The 24,923-nt window shown below is 36.7% G+C and overlaps 1 protein-coding gene across 2 annotated transcripts in view; it reads left to right on the forward strand.

Moving 5' to 3' along the window:
* Window positions 1–24,923, forward strand: part of LOC134803742 (synaptotagmin-7) — an 862,565-nt gene that overhangs the window by 133,083 nt on the left and 704,559 nt on the right. The gene's annotated exons all lie outside the window — the stretch shown is intronic.

Below are 24,923 nucleotides of genomic sequence, written 5' to 3' on the forward strand. Positions count from 1 at the left end.
TATAAAAGTTAACAGAAAGACCCTTTTTAGCGCTGTTTTTTAATGACAATGTCAACTTATAAATGTAAACTGTTAGATAGTGGTATTAAATAAAAAAATCTCTCTCTTCCTCTAAATTTTGAACAGTTAAACTGCTGCAGATACTTTTTAACGCGAACTATCGATATGTCTCATTTTGAAAAAGTATTCCAGTGGGCGCAGCACGGTTCCATTTTTATCGTCTATCACTATGCGCGTCCCTTTCGCACTTACGTACTTGTTAGAAAGTGACAGGCATGGTGACAAGGGATAAAAATGCGACCGTGCTAAGCCGCCAGGATGGCAGATACTTTTTTACACAATGATGGCCGCAAAAATATCTGCGCCGATCTTATTTGTAAAGTCATGTCAGCGTGTCACATATTTTTATGTCCTCTTTGGGCCTTCGAAGAATATTATTGCAGAGTAACATATTTTTTTAATTTCAAGCGTTTTTTGGGCAGTGTGGACACAACTTAAGGACGGAAACGATTTAAAAGTTGCGTGGTCGTGAAATATTGACGCCATTACTGCTCTTATATTCTTATGCCTTAGATAGGTTTAGACCCCTGATCACATGTACTTGTTAGGGGTCTAGAGGTCCAAGTTACGTTGGTCATAAAATAACATCGAGCACCTAGAGGATAAACTGTGTTTAAGCTTAGTGCTAGCAAGTTTTCTCATCTAGATCGTAATCGGCTAACCCTATCTACATATAGGGACCGTGCGCGTTGGAGGGTCTGCCATCTTGTGGCCTGAATCGGAAACATAAATACATGTTTATAAACATAAACATAATTACCGATTCCGGCCTAATATACATACTGCACTGCCAAAGAAAGTGCTGCCGTCTACCATTCTCGTACGTTTTCTTGTGCATAGTCGGTTCTGCCATCCTGTGGGCTACATCGGAAGCATAAACTTCAAATTTACGCCTCTAAAAATCTGACGGCTCCTGTGCTGCCCCTATAGTTCATGCACGCTCCCTATAATATCACACAGTCGCACTTCTTACTCACTACATACAAAATCCAATCTGTAAAGATGACAGAAATACATATAAAATAAAATGACACACTTCAAAGACAAATCTTGCACACCTCGATCTCTTTTTGTGTACGGATGAGTCACAACACGCACCGCGCTAGTTGTGTGCATGCCCAGTTGGGCATGTGCTTCGGCAGAGGGGAAATAGTTCGAATGCCGACTCCCTTCCCGGTGTTGCTCGAAGAAAGAGACGGATAGTGACATTACCACGCTGTCACGTAGGTAGACAAATACAACTATCATACCCATACCGGTCGCATCAATCTACAAACTCTCTCTATACCTAATTTCATCTTATTCGGTTCAGCGGTTAAATATATTTTAATTAATTGCAGGCCTTAAAGGCGTTGCTTCGTTTTTTCCTTCCAAAATCAATCAACAACTAATCAGAATATGTCACCAACTGGCTTTTACCTCACATAATTGGGTTGCCACGAATCAAAAACACAATTACATCAAACATTTTCCCCGGAACCCTAAAATACTCAATTTTTAGGTAATTCGCAAAAATATTAAAATGGATTCGCGCAAGACAAGGCAAATCCTGCTGGGTTGAGGTCACAATGTAAATATTGATACAGTTGTTTAGCTGCAAATAAAAAAAAGTTACTGTGATTTTGACAGAAGCGGTATTGCAATTATTAAACTCTCGGGCCAATTAGGACGTGCACTTCACATCAAACCGATATTTGAATCATAAATGAAATCATATCAGTTAACTGTCATTGGTGCGGGCGTCTCGCTCGCACTAATACATATACGGACAAGTTAGCAAAATGAACGCGCCAATGACTGCTAACTGGGTGCCTAGCCAGTAGCCAAGATGCCAATCGTTTGATCCGTAGCGAATGAAAGCTCTCTCTGTCGTACTTATATGAAAGAGTGATAGAGAGACATTACCGTTTCGTTCGCTACCGCGCAGAAATTTGCCATCTTGGCTAGGTGCTCGGATATGATTCTAGTATCATTCAAATATCGTTTTAATGTCAAGTGCAGGTTTGAATTGGCCTGTCTGTTATTGGTATGTTATTATTATATAGCGACTGTAGCGACGCTGAATCGCTACAGTAGCGATGCAGAATCGTGACTAAATCGCTGCAAAAACTCGCCGTTTGCGACCTCCCTAAATGTATGGTTTTATTTATCCTTTTAAGACGAAACGGGAGCTGAGCTAAAAGTCAATTTTGAGATTTCAAGCTGAATATACCCGTCGCTCTGACGGGGCGTGAGAGACTGTATTTGTGTGTGTAATGCACGCACACAGATGCGTACGCTTGCACCCGCGCGCGCCTCATTGCCGACAATTTGCAATGTTATTTTTCGTGCGTTACTGCCACGAGGCGTTCACTTATTACTTACTGTGTTGCGATTGAATTTTTTGACCCGGCTTACGTTTACGGAACTCGATAATCTTTCTACTACTGTGACTTGCCTTTGTTTACTTAACTTTGCTGATCAGCTTATTGTTTTGGACTCCGTGAGTTGTGGTTACCTATTGGACCGCACGCAATTCATCTACCTTTATTCAAGTAATTAAGCGTAATTAGCCGAAACCTTTATAAGAGTGTAATTCATAAGAAGTACATAAGATATAATTTATGTACTGGTTTGCTGTTAGCTTTTAATTGTATCACTTTACGTATATGTTACTCAAATAACTAACACGGTTACACTGTTGTAAGAACATTATTTTTCAGGTAGGCCTTATTATACCTACTATAGGCCTTATTACCTCCTAGTACCTTAGTAGTAGTAGTACTACTACGGAAATTGATTCAAAGACTCAAGACTGACTTAAGTGGCAGTAGGGTGTAGGGTTTTTTCTAGGCTTAATGAGTTCGCTGAAGCTTATTTTTTATACTTAGCGCACAGAACCACTAGTTTAACAGTATCAGCTCTAACCACATGTCACCATTTTGTCCTTTACGTAACAAACTCAGGGGCCCAGAATATCCGATGTACCTATCAAATCAAGGTTCTGTACCAAATAAGGCCCGGTTATTATAGTTCGTTATTTTTTAGCATTAGAAAGAAGGTAAACAATCATGACGTGTCTTTTTATTAATAATTATTGAAAAACGCTTTCAAAAATTAGTTTATATTACTTATGAAAGCAAAAGAATATAAAAAAGTATATGATTAATACATACATACATACATACATACAATCACGCCTATTTCCCGGAGGGGTAGGCAGAGACCACGGATTTCCACTTGCTACGATCCTGACATACCACTTTCGCTTCCTTCACATTCATAACATTCCTCATACACGCTCGCCGGTTTAGGGTGCTCTTGCTCATTAATATGATTAATATGATTTATAATTCTAACATATTTGCTATGACTTATTTTTCAATGGTAATTTTTAATAAGACATGTCAAAATCTGTTACCTTAATGCAAAAAAACGAACTTTAAGTGTGCTAACTTTCAAAATTTCATTTTTTATAAGATAGTATAAGTAGATGGGCAAAAATTTTGCGTCCATGTCCACCAGTGAGTAAGTGATTGAGATACCTAAACATTTAACTTTATAATGTAAAATGATATAATTTACTAACCTACTCGTTTAATTTCAGGTAGGTTGAATAAGGAACCAAGTAACCATGGGGAGGAGCAGTATTTACTAACATTTTCTTTTTGGGTCTTCAGAGTGTATCGTTTCCTTTTTTTTGCACATATTACACTTAAATATATATTCTCTGTGTAAACCCTTACGTCTTTCAATGACAAAGGCAAGATCAGCAAATGTACAATTTGTATGATCGTGCCTGATATTTGAGATCACAGAAAATAAATATTTTAAATCCACTATTCTGCGACCTTCTAAAATTTTGTTTTATCATGATTCATGATCAAAAAGCTCGGATTCAATAGTCATATCAAACGTCGATTATGCAGTTGATGATGAGCTTGCATTTTCTACCATTGGTGCTGCAAATGCATCAACCGGTGGCGATAAACTTTGCCCTCTTGTAAAACAAATTACTATTGTGATTGTGTCCAGCAAAAGGCCAAAATTCGGTTTACTTTCCTGTTTAAAATATTACTAATTTATTCATATTTCAGATTAGGTACATAGGTAACTGTCTGAATGTTACAATGCCAGCTGGCAAATTCTATCACATTTGTTTGTTTGGTAGTCATGGTAACATTCACTTACATTGATATCCTTATTAAGATCTGTATCTTATTATCCAGACCTTAAAATATTGCCACCGTTGCCCGTTAAAAAAATACTGTTTAAATAATTGGCTACTCAAACAATGCTTCTATAGTATAAATAATGACTACACAAAAATGGGTAGTATTGTATATAATGCACGAAATAAGGCCCGATTCTTAAGCGGGTTTAAATTTTGAGGCCATGTCCGCTAATACTATAGACAAAATATCAAGTTTAATAAACACAAAAAAAAACATTGATGGGCCTTATTTTATAATTTAGGCCTTACTTTGTAATTTAAAGTAGAGTTAGGCCAAGAAAAATCTATAGCGATTTTGATAGAACACGCAGTGCAAGTATTATTTCAAACGTCGCTTATATGAAATTATGACATATAAATAACACTTGCACTGCGTGTGCTATCAAAATTGCTGTAGACTTTTCTTGGTCTGACTCTAAAATATTCTTTATTACACCACAAACATAAAAACAAATTAAAAAAAAAACCGGCGAAGTGCTAGTCGGACTCGCACACGAAGGGTTCCGTACCATTATTTATAAAAACGGTCACCCATCCAAGTACTGACCCCGCCCGACGTTGCTTAACTACGGTCAAAAATCACGTTTGTTGTATGGGAGGCCCCACTAAAATTTTTATTTTATCCTGTTTTTAGTATTTGTTGTTATAGCGGCAACAGAAATAAATCATCTGTGAAAATTTCAACTGTCTAGCTATCACGGTTCGTGAGATACAGAGATACAGACGGACGGACGGACAGCGGAATCTTAGTAATAGGGTCCCGTGTTTTACCCTTTGGGTACGGAACCCTAAAACCGATTTACAATGTAGATAAAGGTAGCAACAGGCGGTCTTATCGCTGTTAGTTCTTATTCTTCGTTTGTTTAGCATTAGAGTGAAGGTGACGTGTCTTTTTTAAGCATGCAATCGTATAATTATTTATTAGCTTTTTTTGTAATAGTTATGTACTTAGTGGTTAATATTAGTATTTACTATTTTTTTTTTCAATAATGCTTAGAAACGAAGTATAGACATGACAACCAAATATTAACGCCATTGTAGGGCAGGATATACAGAACATGAATCATTTGTACTGTCACGCTCCGTGATTGTTGAGCCATTTAGGGTTCTAGCTAAATTGGACATTCCATAGAGCACGAGTAAGTATGGAACAACCAATTCAGCTAGGACCCTAAATTGCTCGACAATTACGAAGCGTGCCTGTAGGTACCTAAAAATTTTGTTAACCCATTTTAACCATGCAATAAAATATTTTTGATTTTGATTTCTAATTTGAAATATTAGAATCAAAAAGTTCATAATAGATTGTATATCATAACTACAAAAATGTGTTCCCTACTCTCAACCCAAAACCCCTTGTATCTTAGGATCTAGATATTTTCACACAAGACGGTTTATCGATAACTTCTTACATCACTAGATTATCGACATTAAATGTCGACTATTGCCCATCACTTTTCTGGCTGTGTACGTATTTAGAAACTTGACTCCGCCCCTAAAATTAGTGCGATAGGGACAACTGCAGCTGAGGCGAAAAATCCTGCGTAAAAATGACAAAAATCGAGGTTTCGTAGTCCTCTTTTTCCTCCCCCAAAACTTAACCAATCGTAACCAAATTTGGAAATCTAAATGATTATGAAATTATCTGTGTCGGACCGTTTTGCTTTTTTGGCTAATTGATATCAGTTTTGAATACCACGCCTCTCATTGCGGCATAGTCTATTAGGCCATTTTGGCCGTTTTTGAAGGGCTCTAGCGCCTTAAAAAACAAAAATATCAAAAAAAGCAAAACGGTCCGACACAGATATTGACAATATTAATCTGTGTTGAAAAAATCATTGCTCTAGCTTCAAAAACCACGGAGGAAAACGAGGACTACGTTTGTATGGAGGAATGACCACTCCTGTTGGCTCTTAATATTATATGTTGAAAATTATAACTCTTGTTTATTGTGTATTTATACTTACTTATTCTAAATTTAGAAGAACTGTTGCGTTGCCTGTTAGTATCTATGCAATGGAACCGTACTATATTTAAAGATTTCATGGTTAATATACTTACTGATAATATTATAACTGTGTGTTTCCAAATCCTTAACCAAACGAACTGAAATGGGCTAACAAATGAAAATTCACTTGAAGGTATTATATCTCGATATTGGAAGGTTTCTACAGATAAAATCTAAAATGCCTACTTATACTCTGTATCTTTAGGTATTGAAATAAAAGTAAACAAAATCTGCCCTCAAATGGCCCCTTAAGCCAGTTGAGCGTAGATGAAAACATTACACGATCAAATAAGGGTCAAACAGAGTGATCTGTTTGACCCATAATGTAGGTTAAAGTCAGGTCGTTCAGTGACGGATCCAGGCGATTTTGTATTTGGTTGGTTAGCCAATAAATGTTATAACTACCCGAAAATGTACAAATTGTTTGTTTACTTTTTTTTAAATACCTAAAGATACAGAGTATAGGTACTTAGGCTAACAGTAAATTACAATTTTTGGGGCTATGGTTTGATGAGATTTTATTTCAATTACCTAGACTTACGGCCCGATTCGAACTTTGAGATACGTAAATTAATAGACCTGCGTAGACACACTTGCACCGTCCCACCTCCAACGGACTACTGTAAAAGCGGGCGGAGCGGCGGAAAGCGCCGAAATTCTAAAACGTAACAAATATAAGAGCCTCGGTAGAGAGTACCATTTTGTACCATTTGGTGTTGAAACTCTAGGTCCATGGGGTCCCAGCGCGCATAAGTTGTTCGCAGAAATCGCGAAGCGTCTGGTTGACGTAACTGGTGACCGAAGAGCTGGCGGCTACCTCGCACAACGTATCAGCATTGCGATACAGCGAGGAAATGCCGCCAGCATCCTTGGTACAATGCCTCAAGGGCCTATTTTAGATTTAAGCTAGTTATTAATTTCGTTTAGTAGTACCACTGTATATATATTGTATGTAAATAAATGTTTTAAATAGACCTAGACACGATATGGATTAGATATGTCAGTGTCAAATGTTTCTTGAAACAAAAACGTCACTGGAGCATTCCATGAAATTGTCTACCGTTTGTCCCTAAACGCGAATTTTCTGAAGATTTCCAGGTATAAGAGATTCCTTTTCTATGACAAATGGTCTAAAATATGCACAGAAAAATAATCGCCTGCTTTAAATGTCGAAAAAAAGTCATAACACAGGAAATAAAATGCGTTTATACGGGACAGCCCGCGGAATGCTCCCACTTTTGACACTGACACATCTAATCCATATCGTTCCTAGATCTATTGACTGACGTATCTTAAAGTTCGAATCGGGCAGTTAGTTTATTTTTGTCTGAGTCTACTACGTGATTGTAAGATCTCCGAAAGCAATACGATTCGTGACTAGATAAATAAATACCCTATGTGTAGACCTTAGGTACACAATTTACACATTACTTAGTGTTTACAAGCCCCCATGCAAATGAGTTCGTCTAGTTCCACACAACAACCTTATTTAGGTATTCTAATAAATTTTACACGTGAACATAAAATGACCCAGAAATGGGAACCATAATAGTAATGTTTAATCTAGTTTATTTTGATCGTATAATAAACTTGCATTAGACTTTTATTGCTAAAAAAATGTAATTTTCAAAAACGTTGTCTAAATCATATTGTCCTCTCCTACAGCACTGCTGCATGCATGGGCTCGAAACAAAATTGTCAGAACATTGGCAGAGCCGTGTTCCTTTCCCTAGTAATAGTAGCCCTTTTCACATCTGTTATATTCCTACTAGGGATGTACCGACTAGTCGCCGACTAGTCGGGAAAGCAGACTATCCGTAGACGACTATTTGTAGTCGGCGAGTAGTTGGCAAAAATGGCCGATTAGTTGGCGCTTTATTAGTGAAAAAAAAAACAGAAAAAAAGAAATCAACAGTCAATATTTACCATATGTTTAATATTTATTTTACTAAAATGCTTATTGCCTAAAATGCATACGAAAACTTTTGTTCATATAATTGACCGTTTGGTGGTTATCGTATGTTGGTGGGATGGTGTTTTCCTCTACAGGTCGATCTCAACTGATCCTCGTGTAATTTCATGTGCAAGTTCGATAGTTATTTATTTATTATTATTCAGTTTTTTTTAATTGTGGGGCCATGAGGAACTAATAATGTTATTGCAAAATTTAGAGACTTAGACAGGGCACGTTGTTTGTAAAGACGCTGGTCACAGGCGATAGGTTCTTAACTGGCGATTACGTACGGGAAATAGAGCCTTGAAAATACCTCCTACAAGCTGTACTTAACTGACGGTCTGCTCAGGATCGCAAAATAAAAGAACAGACAGAAATTGAACGAGGATTCTTGTGATAAGTCCTTGAATCTGTAGAGAACACCTTTTAGCCAAGCTAATATGATGAATAGCGCAAGCAAAGGAGTAAAACTATTGTTTTTCACCTGAACTTATACGCAACTAATGCTCTGTCCGACTAGCCGACTAGTCGGCCGATTAATCAGCCATTCGAGCGCCGATTAGTCGGCTAGTCGGCCAAATCAATAGTCGGTACATCACTAATTCCTACCCGTCAACCGTCAAATAAAAAAAAATCGTAATTTTTTTTCTTTCACTATAAACTGTATTTCTTGTATTTGGATTTAGTTATTGTAGAATATTACCATATATAATTAAACTAAATTAGTATAAGCATTAAATATTAGTGATTTTTAAACTAAATCATAATTTTTGTATAAACGCGAGAACCTCGAGAAGACGAAAACATATGCATCGGGGCTCGTATTGCGAGTTCATACATTGGCTGTTTTACAATTTATGTACAGTCGCCATCAGATATATCGGAGCGGCCAAGGTGCTCACAAATATCGGAACACGCCTCTATTATCAGGGCGTTAGAGCGCGTGTTCAGATATTGTGAACACCTTGGCCGCTCCGATATATCTGATGGCGACTGTACATACCTACTTGCATTTAGTAGCAAATGTAAACAGGCTTAGGTATGAAGGCCTGTTAAGGGGCCTACAGATTACCATTCGCCGGACGATATTAGCATGTCAGTTGTTCGGAGCTGTCAAATTTTGCGTTTAACTGACAGGCCGATATCGTCCGGCGAACTGGTAATCAGTGGGCCCCTTTACCACATTCAGCGCCAAGATCCCGACTGTCGGGTACACTGTTCGTAGCGACTACGCGCTCCATACGGCGAAGACGTGGCTACGCGCTACGAGCGTAACCCGTAGCACTTAACACATTCAACACCAAGAACCTGACTGTCGGGTACACTGTTCGTAGCGACTACGCGCTACATACGACGAAACCGTGGCTACGCGCTACGAGCGTAACCCGTAGCACTTAGTGGTATTGAATGTGTTAATGAATGTGTTGTACTTATCCCGCTTACGTAATTATATATAAGCTGTTACGTCGTCGCCCAAAACTAATGTTTAATTTGTATTTGGTTTTTATTTGTAGTTTCTTTGTATTGTATTTTATTTTGTAGTTTCACAGTGCCTTTTGGTTTTACTGTAATGCTGTGTTACTTATTTGACTAATAAATAAATAGATACGTCGTTAAAACAGATTTAGTTCTGAATTTCTCATACTATGTATACTAATCTGAATTTCTCAACTAATTATACAGTGTGGCCAAAAATAAGTGCATTCCCGTTGCCAGGGAGGTTTTGGGATTATACTGAGCAACTTTTACTATGGGACCAACTCTGAAAAATTTGGCTGTTTGGGGTCATCCATTAATTACGTCACACGAATTTCTAGGTTTTTTGACCCCTCCCCCCCCTTGTCACATTTGGTCACATTTGGCAAACCCCTCCCCCCTAGTGTGACGTCACATTTTTTCTACGAAATCGCCAAATCGAATTAAGTAAGTACCTAAGTATTATTAATATTTTATCAAAATATTTTTGACGATATAAATATTAGTAATTTTATAACCCAAAACTGCTTAGGAAAGAAAATTAAAAGAATAAAAACGATTATCGTTTTAAGAACTTGTTATTTAAATGTACAGCGAATAAAATAATTAAAAAAAAAAATTCGGGTACTGATGAAGTTAAAGTGACGTCACAAAGTTTGTGTCTCCCCCCTCCCCCATGCCACAATATGTCACATTTTCTTGACCCCCTCCCTCCCCCTAAACGTGTGACGTAATTAATGGATGACCCCTTTCATACATTATGGCTGTTCCATTTTCTATGGGAGGGTAATTTTTTTTTCGCGATTTCGGGGTTGGTCCCATAGTAAAAGTTGCTCAGTATAATCCCAAAACCTCCCTGGCAACGGGAATGCACTTATTTTTTGGCCAGCCTGTATATATTCATTTACCATTTCCTATTAAAAACGTATTTAACGTGTAATACGTAGGTATAAACCAGTCCAACTAATTACACTGATTTAATCTCTACACGCCATTACATCAATTCAATTACATGGAAATGCCGTGACCGGACGAGGCGCTAATTTTCACGTCACTAGAGTACGTAGAATGGACATTTTTAGGGTTCCGTACACAAAGGGTAAAAACGGGACCCTATTACTAAGACTCCACTGTCCGTCTGTCCGTCTGTCTGTCACCAGGCTGTATTTCATGAACCGTGATAGGCAGTTGAAATTTTCACAGATGATGTTATCTGTTGCCGCTATAACAAAAAAATACTAAAAACAGAATATAATAAATATTTAAGTGGGGCTCCCATACAACAAACGTAATACACCCAGGGGCTGTCCATCCAAAATGTCCAGACCCCCCCCCCCTAATTTGAAATTACGTAATTTATGAATAGCCCCCCATACAATAAGCGTAATGGTACGGAACCCTTCGTGCGCGAGTCCGACTCGCACTTGGTTTTTTTGTTATTTAATTATCTTTATAGGTACCTAATTACTGTAGGCTTACGAGTGTGCCGCTGCCATGACGCCTTTCACACTAAATACCATACCATGCTAAATACCATACCATGCTAAATACCATGGTCTAATAAAACATGGTCTTCCATTCCCAGAGTGACACGGGCCTACGTCACAATAACATTGCCACTTTATTTCAACATAACATCGCTCCTTGAGAAACACAGGGTCATTAAGCGAAAAACGTGTTTTTTGGGTACAGAGCTTTAAAATTTTCGAAATCTTCAAACGTCTAAAACTGCCGTACAAGAGATAAAAGAAAGAGTTTTTTTGCTATATTTTGTTAGATTTTAAACTAATCTTGTGAGTGATTTGAGTAAACTGTGTTTTTTTTGTTTAATTTCTAAGATAATTCAATTAAAAGAAAATTGTAATGTCACTATTCCGTTTAGTTTTGCTTAATGTCACATGACGACTTCGCAATATTGATTCAATTTATGGAACAGTGACACTATATCCAGTTATTTGATATAACTTAACGTTTATTTCAAAGAAAAAGCGCAAATAGAATCATTTTACATGGATGTTAATTAATATTTACTAAAGTAAGCGACTTTCAGTCTTAAAAAATTAGCAAATAAGACTAGATTTTCTTTAAAACTAGAGTATTCTTAGCTTGTTTTGTTTGGCTATATTTTTACGATCAAAAATTACCAAAGTAAATAAACAAAGGGGAGGATAATAATTGGGGGATGCGATGTAAGAGGCCCGAATGTCATGTAACGGACCCCAGACCAGCCTCTCCTGCACGTGGTCACCCTGTGGAATACCAAACAAGCCTCTGGCGATCCACCAACCCGCACTGAACCAGCATGGTGGGCTTATGGCCCAATCTCATTTGACATGTACGACTCCTCGTTACGGCGCTAAGTACCCTGTAAAAGTGGTGCTAAGAATCCCCGGGCGGAAGATACCCACGTCATCATCATCCTGCTAGGCCTTGTTCTCATTTACTTGGGGTCGGCCTTCCCTGTTCTTTTCCTCCATTCTGCACGATTGAGTGCAACGTCGGCGTCTATATTGAGGTCTTTCAGGTTTCGCTGAACCGTCGTCAGCCAGGTGGCAGGTGGTCTTCGACGTCCTCGCTTCGTCGTTGAAATATCGAGCGCTACCTTAACCATGTAGTCTACAGGACGCCTCTGTACATGACCGTACCACCTCAGACGTTTTTCCGTTAGCTTTTCTGTTATTGGCGCTACTTTGAAACTACCCGGCGGAAGATACCCACACGCTTTGTCGTCAAAAAGAAGTGGCAGGACAACATTGTCGGATTATCAAATTACTCCGACAAGGTGGCTGTGTTGACGTTAAGCATATCCCAAATCCCAAAGCTATATACCTACCTTAACCGCAATCAAAGCCTACGCATCAACATCTACACATTGCGATGATAAGATTGAAGAGTATTACGAGATTATGACCCTCTAAATCTACTGATGAAAAGCAGAAAACATGGACCATTGTCCTTGGTGAAGTCAGATCAAGCACACATACATACTTGGACCACATATGGCCTTGGCAGCAGAAACGACCGTAGTTCTAGGTGTATTCCATTTGCCTTTGGTCGAAACATGAACGTAGATAAGTAATTCCTCCTTTCTCAAAAAAACTTCAAAGTCGCTGGACCTGGACTTCGCCTGGCGGAATATCACACACGAAATTGACTACTTATATGTGACGTCCCACGGTCAAAGGTACCTTATGGCGGGTATGGAGTTATGCATACCCCAGTAATCTACAATAAATAAGCGATCGATAACACAAAAGATCAACCTTCTAGGTTGCGTAGTTACAGAGATATGATTTTTTGAAAATAATGTTGTGAAATGAGCAACTTTACGATAGAGAAGTTTTAAGTTTAGCCGCCTAAAAAACTATGTTCCTGAAGTAAGTTACATAGTTGACTACAAATAGTAATACCTTATATATCTGAGATTAAAAAAATATTGCGACTTGTTCTGTAATGCAAATAGAAACTTTTGATATCGACTGATTTATGTGTATACTAACCAATCTCTTGAAAATAAAGTTTTATTTCATTTTCACGATTGATTGCAATGAGCTCTCAAGATTTAAATTTTATCTATTAGAAAACGACACTGACAGACAGTTTAAGCAAAAAACAATACCGATTTAGAGGTGAAAATGTATTTTCTGACTTTTTCATATAAAATCACAAAATTGAATATTTTTACTTTTAATGTCACACACAATCAATTTTTCTGAGCACATATGAAAGAAATTCTGTCATTCAAATGAAATAAATCCTAAAACCCCAACTAAATACTATATTTAACCCCTTATGCCACTTTAAACTTACATAACAATAACAGTATTTGCTCCATACATTTACGAAAAGGTACCTTATGGAAATAAATCTATAAATACATCACTACAAAATATCAATCATATTACAGTTTATCTTTTACGAATAGAAAATATTAATTTAAATTAAACTGCCCCAAATTTAATTAGTTCTTCGTCATAATAATCTTAAAAAAGACCAATAATTTGTATGTAATGAAAAGGTACCTTGTGATTAAGTTACATGATGAGGCATGATGATGATGATGGAACAGTTAGGATAAACTAATAATATTTTGGTAATGGTATAAATCGTCTATTTCTTATCAATAATATATTTCGGTTTCTATTGAAGATAAGCGGCATTGAGGTTCAATGACCTCAGATATTCCATAAGGTAATGCGTCGGGTATTGGCATTTTTCAGCAAACCAATGGCTGATTTACTGCATGCGACCAAACCAAATGAAGATTATTCTAGTTAAGAAAGACTTGACGAGAGTAACTTTGGTATAGTAGCAGGCTATTTGGATTTGTGATGTCGGTCTATGTACAGTTATAATATTTGCGAGGCGCCCCAACCAGAACTGAAATTATCAAATTAGTTTTGCAGAATGCTAATACAGTTCTCTACCAAACTTCTTTTCCCGTATTGACTAGTCTTTTTGGGAATTTTCAATCTTTTTTCCATAAGGTACCTTTTCTACTAAACTCTGAGACGACATTACTAGGCTTATAACTAACTTATAACAAAAATAAAAACAGGTAAACAAACGTTACGCATTAAGGTTTCAGATCACACAATAAAAAAAAATTGAGCATTTTTTCACCTCTTTACAAAACATTTCATATCTCCGAAACTAGAAACCCTCATAAGGTACCTTTTCCCGTGGAACGTCACATATAATAATATTTTCATCTGACAAAAGTTTAATTATATTTATTTATTGTATGTAGGTATTAGGTACATCAATAGGTTTAAATTTAGTTCCGATCACAGACCCGTGAGAGCAAAAATAAAGTTTAAGACTTCAATCCACCGTAAGCAATTAATTCATAAATAGGCAAAATACCTAAACAGAAACACACTCTTATTTGTAACCACGATCAGTTTAACTTAGAAAGTAATTTTGACACCTTACAAGCATACATCGTTATCGCGGGATCAACAACGATTTGACAGTAGTGAAAGATTATGACAAATAAATAATAACAGAAGTGACATTCCTATTGAGTTACGTTCTTATGTACCTATCGGCTCAAAATGTAGCAGAATCGAATTTAAATAAAAGTGTGGTCATCTATTACTAAAATCACATAAAATACTTTAAGAAGTAAATACTGATATAAAAAATTAAATACATTGGTAACTTGGTTTTCAAGTTGACATGTTGACTTATAGGTAGGCATTTACATAGTGAAATACGAGTTTAATTGACCTTTTCCTGCGAAAACTTCATGCTAGATATGAAGAACATCTTAGAGGTTTAAAATGTGTAGGCAGAATATACCACTTTTACAAAACGGACGTTCTGTTACATGTGTTCTGTGACAGGCTTGTTTTTGCTCCCGCGATAACGATGTATGCTTACAAGAAGAGATACCACAAATACACATTCAGAAGTTCAAATTCAAAATAACAACATTATAAATACTTTAGAAACAGTCAGTAGCAAAATTAAACCAACCCGGAAAAACAACAAAAAACTCACAAGCGACACATTACGTTATTATAACTAGCTCTTCTGAAGGAGGTACGAATTCTTCATCATCATAAGTATTAACTTTATTAACAGTTTCAACTAAAACAGTAGTATTAACTTTATTAAAATAGCTTTAAACTTTTTTGTCATTCAAGACACATTGAGACATTTTCTACAGTAAGAGAACAATAGTTTTATGGGTAATTAATAGGTAAGTACCTACCTAGTGATAATAATAATTAATGTGTGTTTTGTGTCACCTTGTCAGAAATAAAATTGGAACATAACAGACATCACAAAAATAACTTGCTAATTTTGATGAATGAAAAAGTATCACACAACACATAAATAATGTTATATTATAATTAATAAATATGGGAATCTTACACATACCAACCTAGTTCCACAGTTAGATCAATAGGGCTCGTAATGTGGCTATATCTATCTAATCATAAATAGTCGTCTAGTAGGTACCCATAATGCAACTCTATTATGAACCTTATAGAAAAAATACAACACAGTGACATTAAACAACGAGTGACATTCCTTAACCACACCGTTATAAGCGTTCTGTACCAGTTGTAGTGGCTTTAAGCTTAAAACGACATTTTTCACTTAAGCATGCCAACTGTCGCTATGGTAAACTAAGCTAGCATATTGACACTACACAGATAATGACGATCGACCTGCTAAAACTTCTGTCAGCTTCTTAAAATCACAATGTCACTTAAAGTAAAAGAACAGTACGTTTTTATTTTTAGTCAGCATTATGGCTTTAAGTTTTAAGCAAAACCGTCATTACAGGTATAATGTCACTTTACATATTTCAAAACGTTATAATATTCTATTAAATTCAAAAGTACAAGTGTCCTTAAAGGGAAAAGTACGATATTGCTTTAAATTGAGTTTTGATTTTGATACCATATTATAAGTTTAAAGTGACATAGTACGTATAGATACACTATTTCTTATGTAAATTGACGTACTTACCATTGAATCTCATAGAAAACCGTCACTAAGCAAAAAAATACAATTTACTTCCCTTTAATGACATTATTCCTATGAGACGGGCACCTATTTCCTCTATTCGCCATAACGACATTAGCGCCCTCTGGCGGTTCTAATAGAGCTAGGGCGATAGGTGTCTTCGTATTGCGTGCGTTACGATCATACGAGCTAGATGGCGTTATTAACTCAAAAACCCCATTTTTTGGATAATGACGTTATGTTTCTCAAGGAGCGCATGTTACATGGGTACATTATACCTATGGTTAATAAGTTAAAATATTTCTTTATAATTTTATAATTTTCATTTATATGTATTTTAGCTTAAATTTTACAATAACACGTCATTTTTAATTACTCGTTAGCAATATCTTCCGATTCACGAAAGAAATTTCAGACTTTCGGGTAATTCTGTTTATACTACTGGCAACACAGGATAGCGCTGTGCACATTTGACAATTCGGATCTAGATAACTTCATGCCCTGACCGTCATCCTTGTCGAACGCGTGTTAATTGTTATTTCCTTCTCGCTCAGTGTCAGCAGTCGCAGTGTTTTCCAAACTTTTCACGTCGTAAGCTTGGTAATTAATGTGTAACTGTGAATTAGTTTTTTAAACGTTTGTCTTGTATAGATAAATAAAGTTTAATTTAATACATTAGATTTGTTTTATTTTACTATGTTTCTACATGAATAACTTAAAATTAATGCCGTTAAAATAATTTTCACCGTTGGTTAAAATTCTCCCACATTTCAAAGTTTGAGAACCTGTAAACAGCATGATGACGTAGGCGCGTGTCAGTTAGGTCTTACGCGAATCTCGGAATGGAGTACCAGGCGGAGTATATTATTATACCATGCTAAATACCTACTCGTAGACTAACTACCCGTCTGTTTCTAATTAATTAATACAATTAGAAAAATACGGGTAGTCTAGTCCACTGCGACAGTAAACACAGTCGAAAAATTACCTACTATCAATGTAGTAAAAGGATAAAGGACGAGAATTAACTTTAAATTAAAAAAAAACTTATATGGAGTTAATTTTTGTGTTAATAGGGGATATTGCTGCAATGTTTTGCCGCCAGAGTGCAGCACTACCGACTCAGTAAATTCATAGACTAACTTATACATACTGTGCCTTAAACTGTTTTCACAGACAGTAAAATATGACATTGATGCATCAAAGCGGTTTGTTAACAAGGGCCTACCGGTAAACGCGAAAATCGAAATTTAGTTATCTGCCTCTTTATCGCTCGAATATGCCAGAGTGATAGAGAGATTAGATAAAGAAATTTAGATTTTTTGTTTCGCGGTAGGCCATGTGTCATTGTGGTTTGTTTACTGTATGTGCCACTAAGGTGCCACCTACGCAGAGCTTTGCCTAATATTCCCTATTTCCCGAACAAAATAAATAAATAAAATGTTTGTCCAAACTGAATCATTCTATGCATATTATATTCTTTTATGCATAGTCACCTAAACATTAAATCGGTGTATTATGTGTGTATTTGTTTTATTAAATCTGTGTAAGATGCCCCCTAATATTTATTTATTTTTCACTTTAAACTCCCGCGTTTTGTACACATAGTACTCGTATTACTAACGGGTCTAACGCGATTAAATTTCATTATTTTACCTAATAAACTAATATCGGGTAATTTACTGTTGTTTAACAATATCTCCTTTGGCATTTTGCTGGGACGTCAGTCTTCCGTTACCACAGTTAGTGCAACCTGGCGCAAACTTCGGAAAAAAGGTAAAATAATGAAATTTAATCGGGTTAGACCCGGTAGTAACATTGATTATTTATTTTTATTTATTTATATACCTAATTTATATTATAAGATGTAATGTTTTGAAAAGATGTGTCCCGCCGAGTTTGTTGCCGGTTGCATATTGGGATAGCCTCCTCCAATTGAGGGGTGACTTAAATCTTCTCGAGGCAGAGGTGTAGGGTTGGAGCCGGTGTAGCTTTATTTGACGTTCATAAGCGCATTGTAATATGCCTACTTGAATAATAAACTATATCTATCTTTATTATCCTCCTACCATAATGACTTTCATTTAAAAGTACACTGTGAACAACACTTAGCTGAAACGAGTTTAGTTTTTGACAAAGTTTTTATGCAAACCAACTTGCAAAGTTTTGATGGATGGCATGTTTTGTTACTTCATTAAAGTGAGTTTGTGGGAAAGCTTTTTGCCCTTAGAGTGGTAAAGTTAATATTTCAATGTAATAAAAAATATTACGAGGAAAAACAATGTTTTTATAAAAATATGTCATACTATACGGTTTAAATCACGTATTTTTGTCGCGCGACATGTTTCGGAGAGCCTAGGTCTCCATTTTCAAGCACTAACATTGCATGAGTACATCACGAAGGCCGCGCGCCGCGTACTGCCGCTCGCCGCACAGCGCGCTGGAAGCGCAATGAGATAACCGGTTGTGGGTGGTCTTGCGCTGTCGTTGTAGGGGGTTAATCGTAATAGTTTATGGATTAAGGGCTACCTCTAGTTACTGTATAATTATTTGAAAGAAAGAAAGAAAATACATTTATTCAACGCCACAACATATTATAGAAAAGAAGATATACAGACATAAAAAAAACATTGGACGCTAAAATAGGACCCCCACTCAGCATAATGCCGCCGTTGGTTTTCAGTGGGGACCCGACTTAAAGGCTCCTCTTCACGTTGGGCCAACGCCAACGCCAACGAGGGACGCAGCCATGCGGTAGAATGAGATAGCAATATCACTTGCTCCCTCTAACGCATAAATCCGTCCCTCGTTGGCGTTGGCGTTGGCCCAACGTGAAGAGGAGCCTTTAAACTATGAGACGACACATACGCCAACGACACACAAAAAACTATTAATATTTCAATATTTTAACCTCGTAACCTACGAGGTTATCGCGGTCTTACGAGGCATAAGTTTGTGTCGAGGACTTGTCACCATAAAATATATATACAAACGCTTAAGACGCACTCTAAGTGGTAATATGACATGTTTTATTAATAGCAAAAAGAATAGATAGTATAGAGGGGTCCTGTCATTGTAAATTTTGTAGTCACTGTAAATTTACTGCCATCTATCGACACACGACTAAAACTCAAAATGAAAACGTATAAAGTTATCAAAAAATGTATATATATGGATAAATGATTTTATTATTTTTATATCATTTTGATCCATGTTCATTCACTGATATCTATGTGTTAAAATTGTTAAATATGAAACGGTGTCGTCACGCCATCTAGCCGAGGATAGGCTAAAGGTGTGTGCGCCATCTATTCGAGAATGACTTTTACTTGAATTCCGAGGCACGTTTTTTCCTTAGACTTTATTCGTCTTATACGAAGTTACATATGTCTTTGTTAATAGTATCAGTAGATCAGGTTTATTTTGAGGATCAAAGGTCTATATTGGACCCGTTGCTATTAGCAACTAGCGACCCGCCCCGGCTTCGCAAGGGGTACACAAAACCTTAACTAGTTATAGGTACATCTAAACTTTCCTCAAGAATCTTTCTATTTATTGGTGAAAACCGAATGAAAATCCGTTCAGTAGTTTTTGAGTTTATCGCGAACATACATACACACAAACAGACAGACGCGGCCGGGATTTTGTTTTATAAGGTGTTAATTAAAGTGCTACAAAAGTCAAAAATGACAAATTTGATTTTGATCGTCACGTCACGATCAAGTTGAAGTCATATTGAAGTAAATATATGTTGGTGCGCGCGAAATACACTGCGAGTCATGCCAATGCTGTACGTATTAGAACAATATCAAAACTTTTACAAATTTTAAAATCTGACAAGCGCTTTATCTAGATTGCCAAGTCAGTGCAGAGGTGAAGATTTAGCTCAAACGGACTTAAAGCTTACCTAGCAATGATTAGAGTAAACAGTTTCAACACAATTTCCCACTGGCCCACGTGGCGTTTTCCAATGCGATTCCATTTTATTTCAAGCAGAGCAAAACGTCGACCTACATAAAGCCACAGTAAAACTCTTTCCCTCGTTCGGTGCCGGCGAATTTGCATTACAATCGGAACCTCAAGTATCCGTGCGGAAATAGAAGGAAATGTAGCGGGTGATCTGGGTACAATCGAGGACATTCCCGGTGAACCACCTTAAGGATTAAAAATCGTTTAAACGTCTTGCAGACGGTTAGGCGATATCATAAAAGTGATGACCAATTGCATGGCACTTAAAAATGTGGGTGTTGAAAAAAAAGGTTAGCTCAGCTAAAGTTTAGTGCCGGCCATTGGCTTTGTGACGACCGGTATTTGAAAACTAAGATAAGGAATACAAAATGCATCCCAATAGGGGATATTACGGCAATGTTCTGCCGCCAGAGTGCAGCACTACCGACTCTAGTAAATTCATAGACTAACTTATACATACTGTGCCTTAAACTGTTTTTTGACAAGTTTTCACAGACAATAAAATATGACATTGATGCATCAAGGCGGTTTGTTAACAAGGGCCTACCGGTAAACGCGAAAATCGAAATTTATTTATCTGCCCCTTTATCGCTCGAATATGCAAGAGTGATAGAGAGATTAGATAACGAAATTTCGACTTTCTTGTTTCGCGGTAGGCCATGTGATTGACGTGACATGTGATGTGTCAATGTGGTTTGTTTACTGTATATGCCACTAAGGTGCCACCTACGCAGAGCTTTGCCTAATATTCCCTATTGGTTATCTTTATGGGGTGGCGAAGCTTAGCCTAAACAATAACTAATAAAGTAATAAACTGTCCTTACTAGGTACCTATTGTTTGTCTCGTTGCCTGTTTTTACCCTTTTCATTATTAATATAAAGAATCCTAAATGCATCGTATTTGGTTATCTCTATGGGAGCCGGAGTTTAGCTCGCTCGTAAGGATCGACGTAATTTTTTTCTGAAGTTGTTCACCGGGAATGTCCTCGATTGTACCTATCGCTACGCTGCGCGTTTTTGGACAAAGGAAAAAGAGTCTTTGTTAGAGCAAATTGATGGATTTGGATTTTACGTTGATTCGATGTCATTGTTTGTGGCGGGCTACTTAGACGTTGAATACCTAAAGTGTCATTCTATGGAACTTGCTAACTATGTAAACAAAAGTCACTAGTAAATTCATCAGAGACAATTTCAATATGGCGGTTTGTTTACATAGTTAGCAAGTTCCATAGAATGACACTTTACATGAATATTTCTGTTTATCAAATCCTAATATCTTGTTCTTGTTAATTAAATAATAAATAAATAGGTATATAGTTTAGTTAATTTCAATAAGCCTTAAGCCAGTTCTTTAATGTGATTTTTCATGCCTATTTGTCGTGGCCAGGGGCCCGTTTCTCAAAAGCTTGTAACTTAGTACATAATACAAGCGGATGTCACTTTTTGACAGCTTTTGTTAGAAAGGGACTTCCACTCAATGACCTTTTATTTATGTAGACGTGTGACGTTCATAGTTGACAAAACTAAAATTTGATCCAACGATTTTGACAACTTGACAGGTTGGCGTCACCCATACGACTAACTAAATATAGGTTCCGGAACCTATATTTGATGGCTCACGATCGTGCGCCTGGTACCATATCTACCTCTTTTTACTTACATCCATGCTTCCACTTGTATTACAAGATTTACAAGTTACAAGCTTTTGAGAAATTATAGAATTGATCACTTCATGATTTGGTTAGGTTAAGATTGACTTTTTAGTGGCCAACGATCACGAAATGATTGCCCAACATGAAATGATCAATTACGCTACGAGATCTATAACAGTCACTCACAAGCCAGTGACAATGTAACTCCCAACGTAAATGCATTAAAAGCCGGTACGCGCGTATAATACCCCCGGAGTAACAATGCCCCATTTGAATAGGCTATGGAATCTGCTTACAACCAGGCGGGCAGTACTATTGTTTACTACCATCGTGTAACATACCAATACCAAAGTATAGTAAGATGCCATGTTTCTTTGAGGTCTTTGTATGTAATAAAATAAAATAGTGGAACTTATTCAGCTCATAGTTTTAAATAAATAAATATTATAGGACATTTTTACACAAATTGACTAAGCCCCACGGTAAGCTCAAGAAGGCTTGTGTTGTGGGTACTCAGACAACGTTAATATATATAATATATAAATACTTAAATACATAGAAAACAACCATGACTCAGGAACAAATATCTGTATCATCATACAAATAAATGCCCTTACCAGGATTCGAACCCGGGACCAGGAGTTTTGTCACAAATAGGTAAAAAACTTTTAAATTTCAGATCAATCTGAAACCCTTTTTGTAAAGCTTTTTATTTCCCTTACTTTATATTTCACGTTATAAACATTAAATTCTAACTTGTACTTTTCAGCCAATAAAATTATTTTCAATTTTATAGCTCGTTCATGCGATTCACGCCAAGAATCTGTTGTCCCAAGGCGCTGTAAAAATGTTTACCAATATAAAATATTGCTGGCTCGGATCTCATCTAGAGATGCCCCGAATACCGAATATTCGGCCCCTCTCTCGGCCGAATACCGAATATTCGGCGATCGAATATTCGGCATGACATGCGAACATTTTGAGTCACAATTATTGTAAAAAGTGTTCGCCATCAAGGCACAACGTTTTCTAAGATATATTTTTATGTTGAACAGAATTAATGAATGTACATTAGAGTCAATCAAATCAGACCCATGATAAAAATAAAATATTTTGTAATCAACAAATGCTCAAAAACGTGCCTTCGTATTTAACTACTTTCCAAGAATACATTTCAAATATTATATATACCCAGTTTTTGGTTATTTTTTTGTGTAAGTAATGTCCTTTTAGATAGTTGCAACAGATATTCGGTATTCGGCCGAATAGTTGGCAACATTCGGCCGAATACAGAATATTCGGCAAAAGTGGCCGAATAGGCCGAATACCGAATAGTTGCCGAATATTCGTGGCATCTCTAATCTCCTCATCCCACTTCACCTGAAAATATTGCAACACTTTCCTAACACAACTAACTTTTAAACATTCAAGATACACCCTCTTGAGTACTCTTTTAAGACGGTTTGGATTCAAGCGGATGCCATTTAGTCTAAAAACAGCGATACAAACAGCAACAATCTTGTCCAGTCGCCATCAGATATATCGGAGCGGCCAAGGTGCTCACAAATATCGGAACACGCCTCTATTGTCAGGGCGTTAGAGCGCGTGTTCAGATATTGTGAACACCTTGGCCGCTCCGATATATCTGATGGCGACTGTCCATCGGTGGACCTTATGGCTATTGTAATAAGGTTTACGAACAATCAGTTATTTAACAGTGTGGGCGATTTCCCTTCAGTCAATTTGCTGTTTGTTGTTTGTGTGTTCACGAATTAGCTTAGAAACGTTTTAAGATAATAAGGGTAGCAAAATTAGGGTTGTAAGAAAGAGATAATATGACAGTTCATCCTTGTTCGGTCGGGGGAAATCCCATTCAGTTTTAGATTTAATTTTAGATTGTCTTAATGCAAAGGGCCTTTTGAAGATTTCGCTCGGAATCTTTGATAGCTACTCCATTTTAAATGTTTGTTTGCAAACGAAGAAATAACTAGAATATTTTTGCATTGTCTGTAATCTGTCATATACACTCATGGATAAATTTAGAAGAACCCAAAAAAAAGTTTAATTACTAATTTTGAAAATAGTTTAGGTGCTGGAATCCAGTTTTGCGCTCCAAACCTTTCTTTTGCATTCCTCTAAATTTGTCCATGAGTTTGATTAGGTACATGTTTTTATTATTATAATATTTCATACAGATAATCTTATGAAGATGAAATTATAAAAAAAAAAAAAGCAGTTTCGTCGCAAACAACTGCTAAGTATCGTCAAAGAGAATAGAGTGTATAGAGACGGATTGTCAAAGTAAATTATGTAGCCACTGTAAATTTACTGCCATCTTTCGACAGAACATTATTATTTGGCTATTAGAACGCCATTTGACTTTGATCCTTATTCTTTCACTGATATGTGTTAACTTATTAAATATTAATATTAACGCCATCTACTCGACTATAGGCCAAAGGTATGGTGCAATCTTTTCGAGCGATGGCGCCATAACCTTCAGCCTACTCTCGAGTAGATGGCGTTAATATTAATATTTAACAATAAGTTAACACATATCAGTGAAAGGATAATGATCGAAGTCAAATGGCGTTCTAACAGTTTTTATCGTCTGTCGAAAGATGGCAGTAAATGTACGGTAGCTACATAATTTACCATGACACTAACTCACTATTTCAAATTCTCTTTGGTATCGTCTACATGTATGGTAGGTTGACTGCAAAGTAAGTAAGACAATGTTTGAGGACAATACAAACAATTCTATCTGTACATATGTAGTCAGACAATAGAAAGATTTGCCGATTTGAGTAACAAAGGGAAAAGATAATCAACAAGAAAGCCGAGCACAAAACTGAAAGCCCACCAAAAGTAAGAGGCCCATTCTAACTTACATTTGTGACATCAAAATGGTATGAAGAGCTGGCAGCTTTCTCGCACAACGTATTAGCATCGCAATACAGCGGGGAAATGCTGCCAGCGTCCTCGGCACCATGCCAAAGGGGCCCTATTTCTTACATGTATTTTAATTTTATTTAGTGTTAGTTTTTAGTTTTAATTTAGTTTTATTTTATAGATAAGTTAGTTTTTTTTTTCTTTTTAATATATCTT

This window comes from Cydia splendana, chromosome 27 (assembly GCF_910591565.1).
Source record: "Cydia splendana chromosome 27, ilCydSple1.2, whole genome shotgun sequence".
Classification (NCBI taxonomy): Eukaryota; Metazoa; Arthropoda; class Insecta; order Lepidoptera; family Tortricidae; genus Cydia; species Cydia splendana.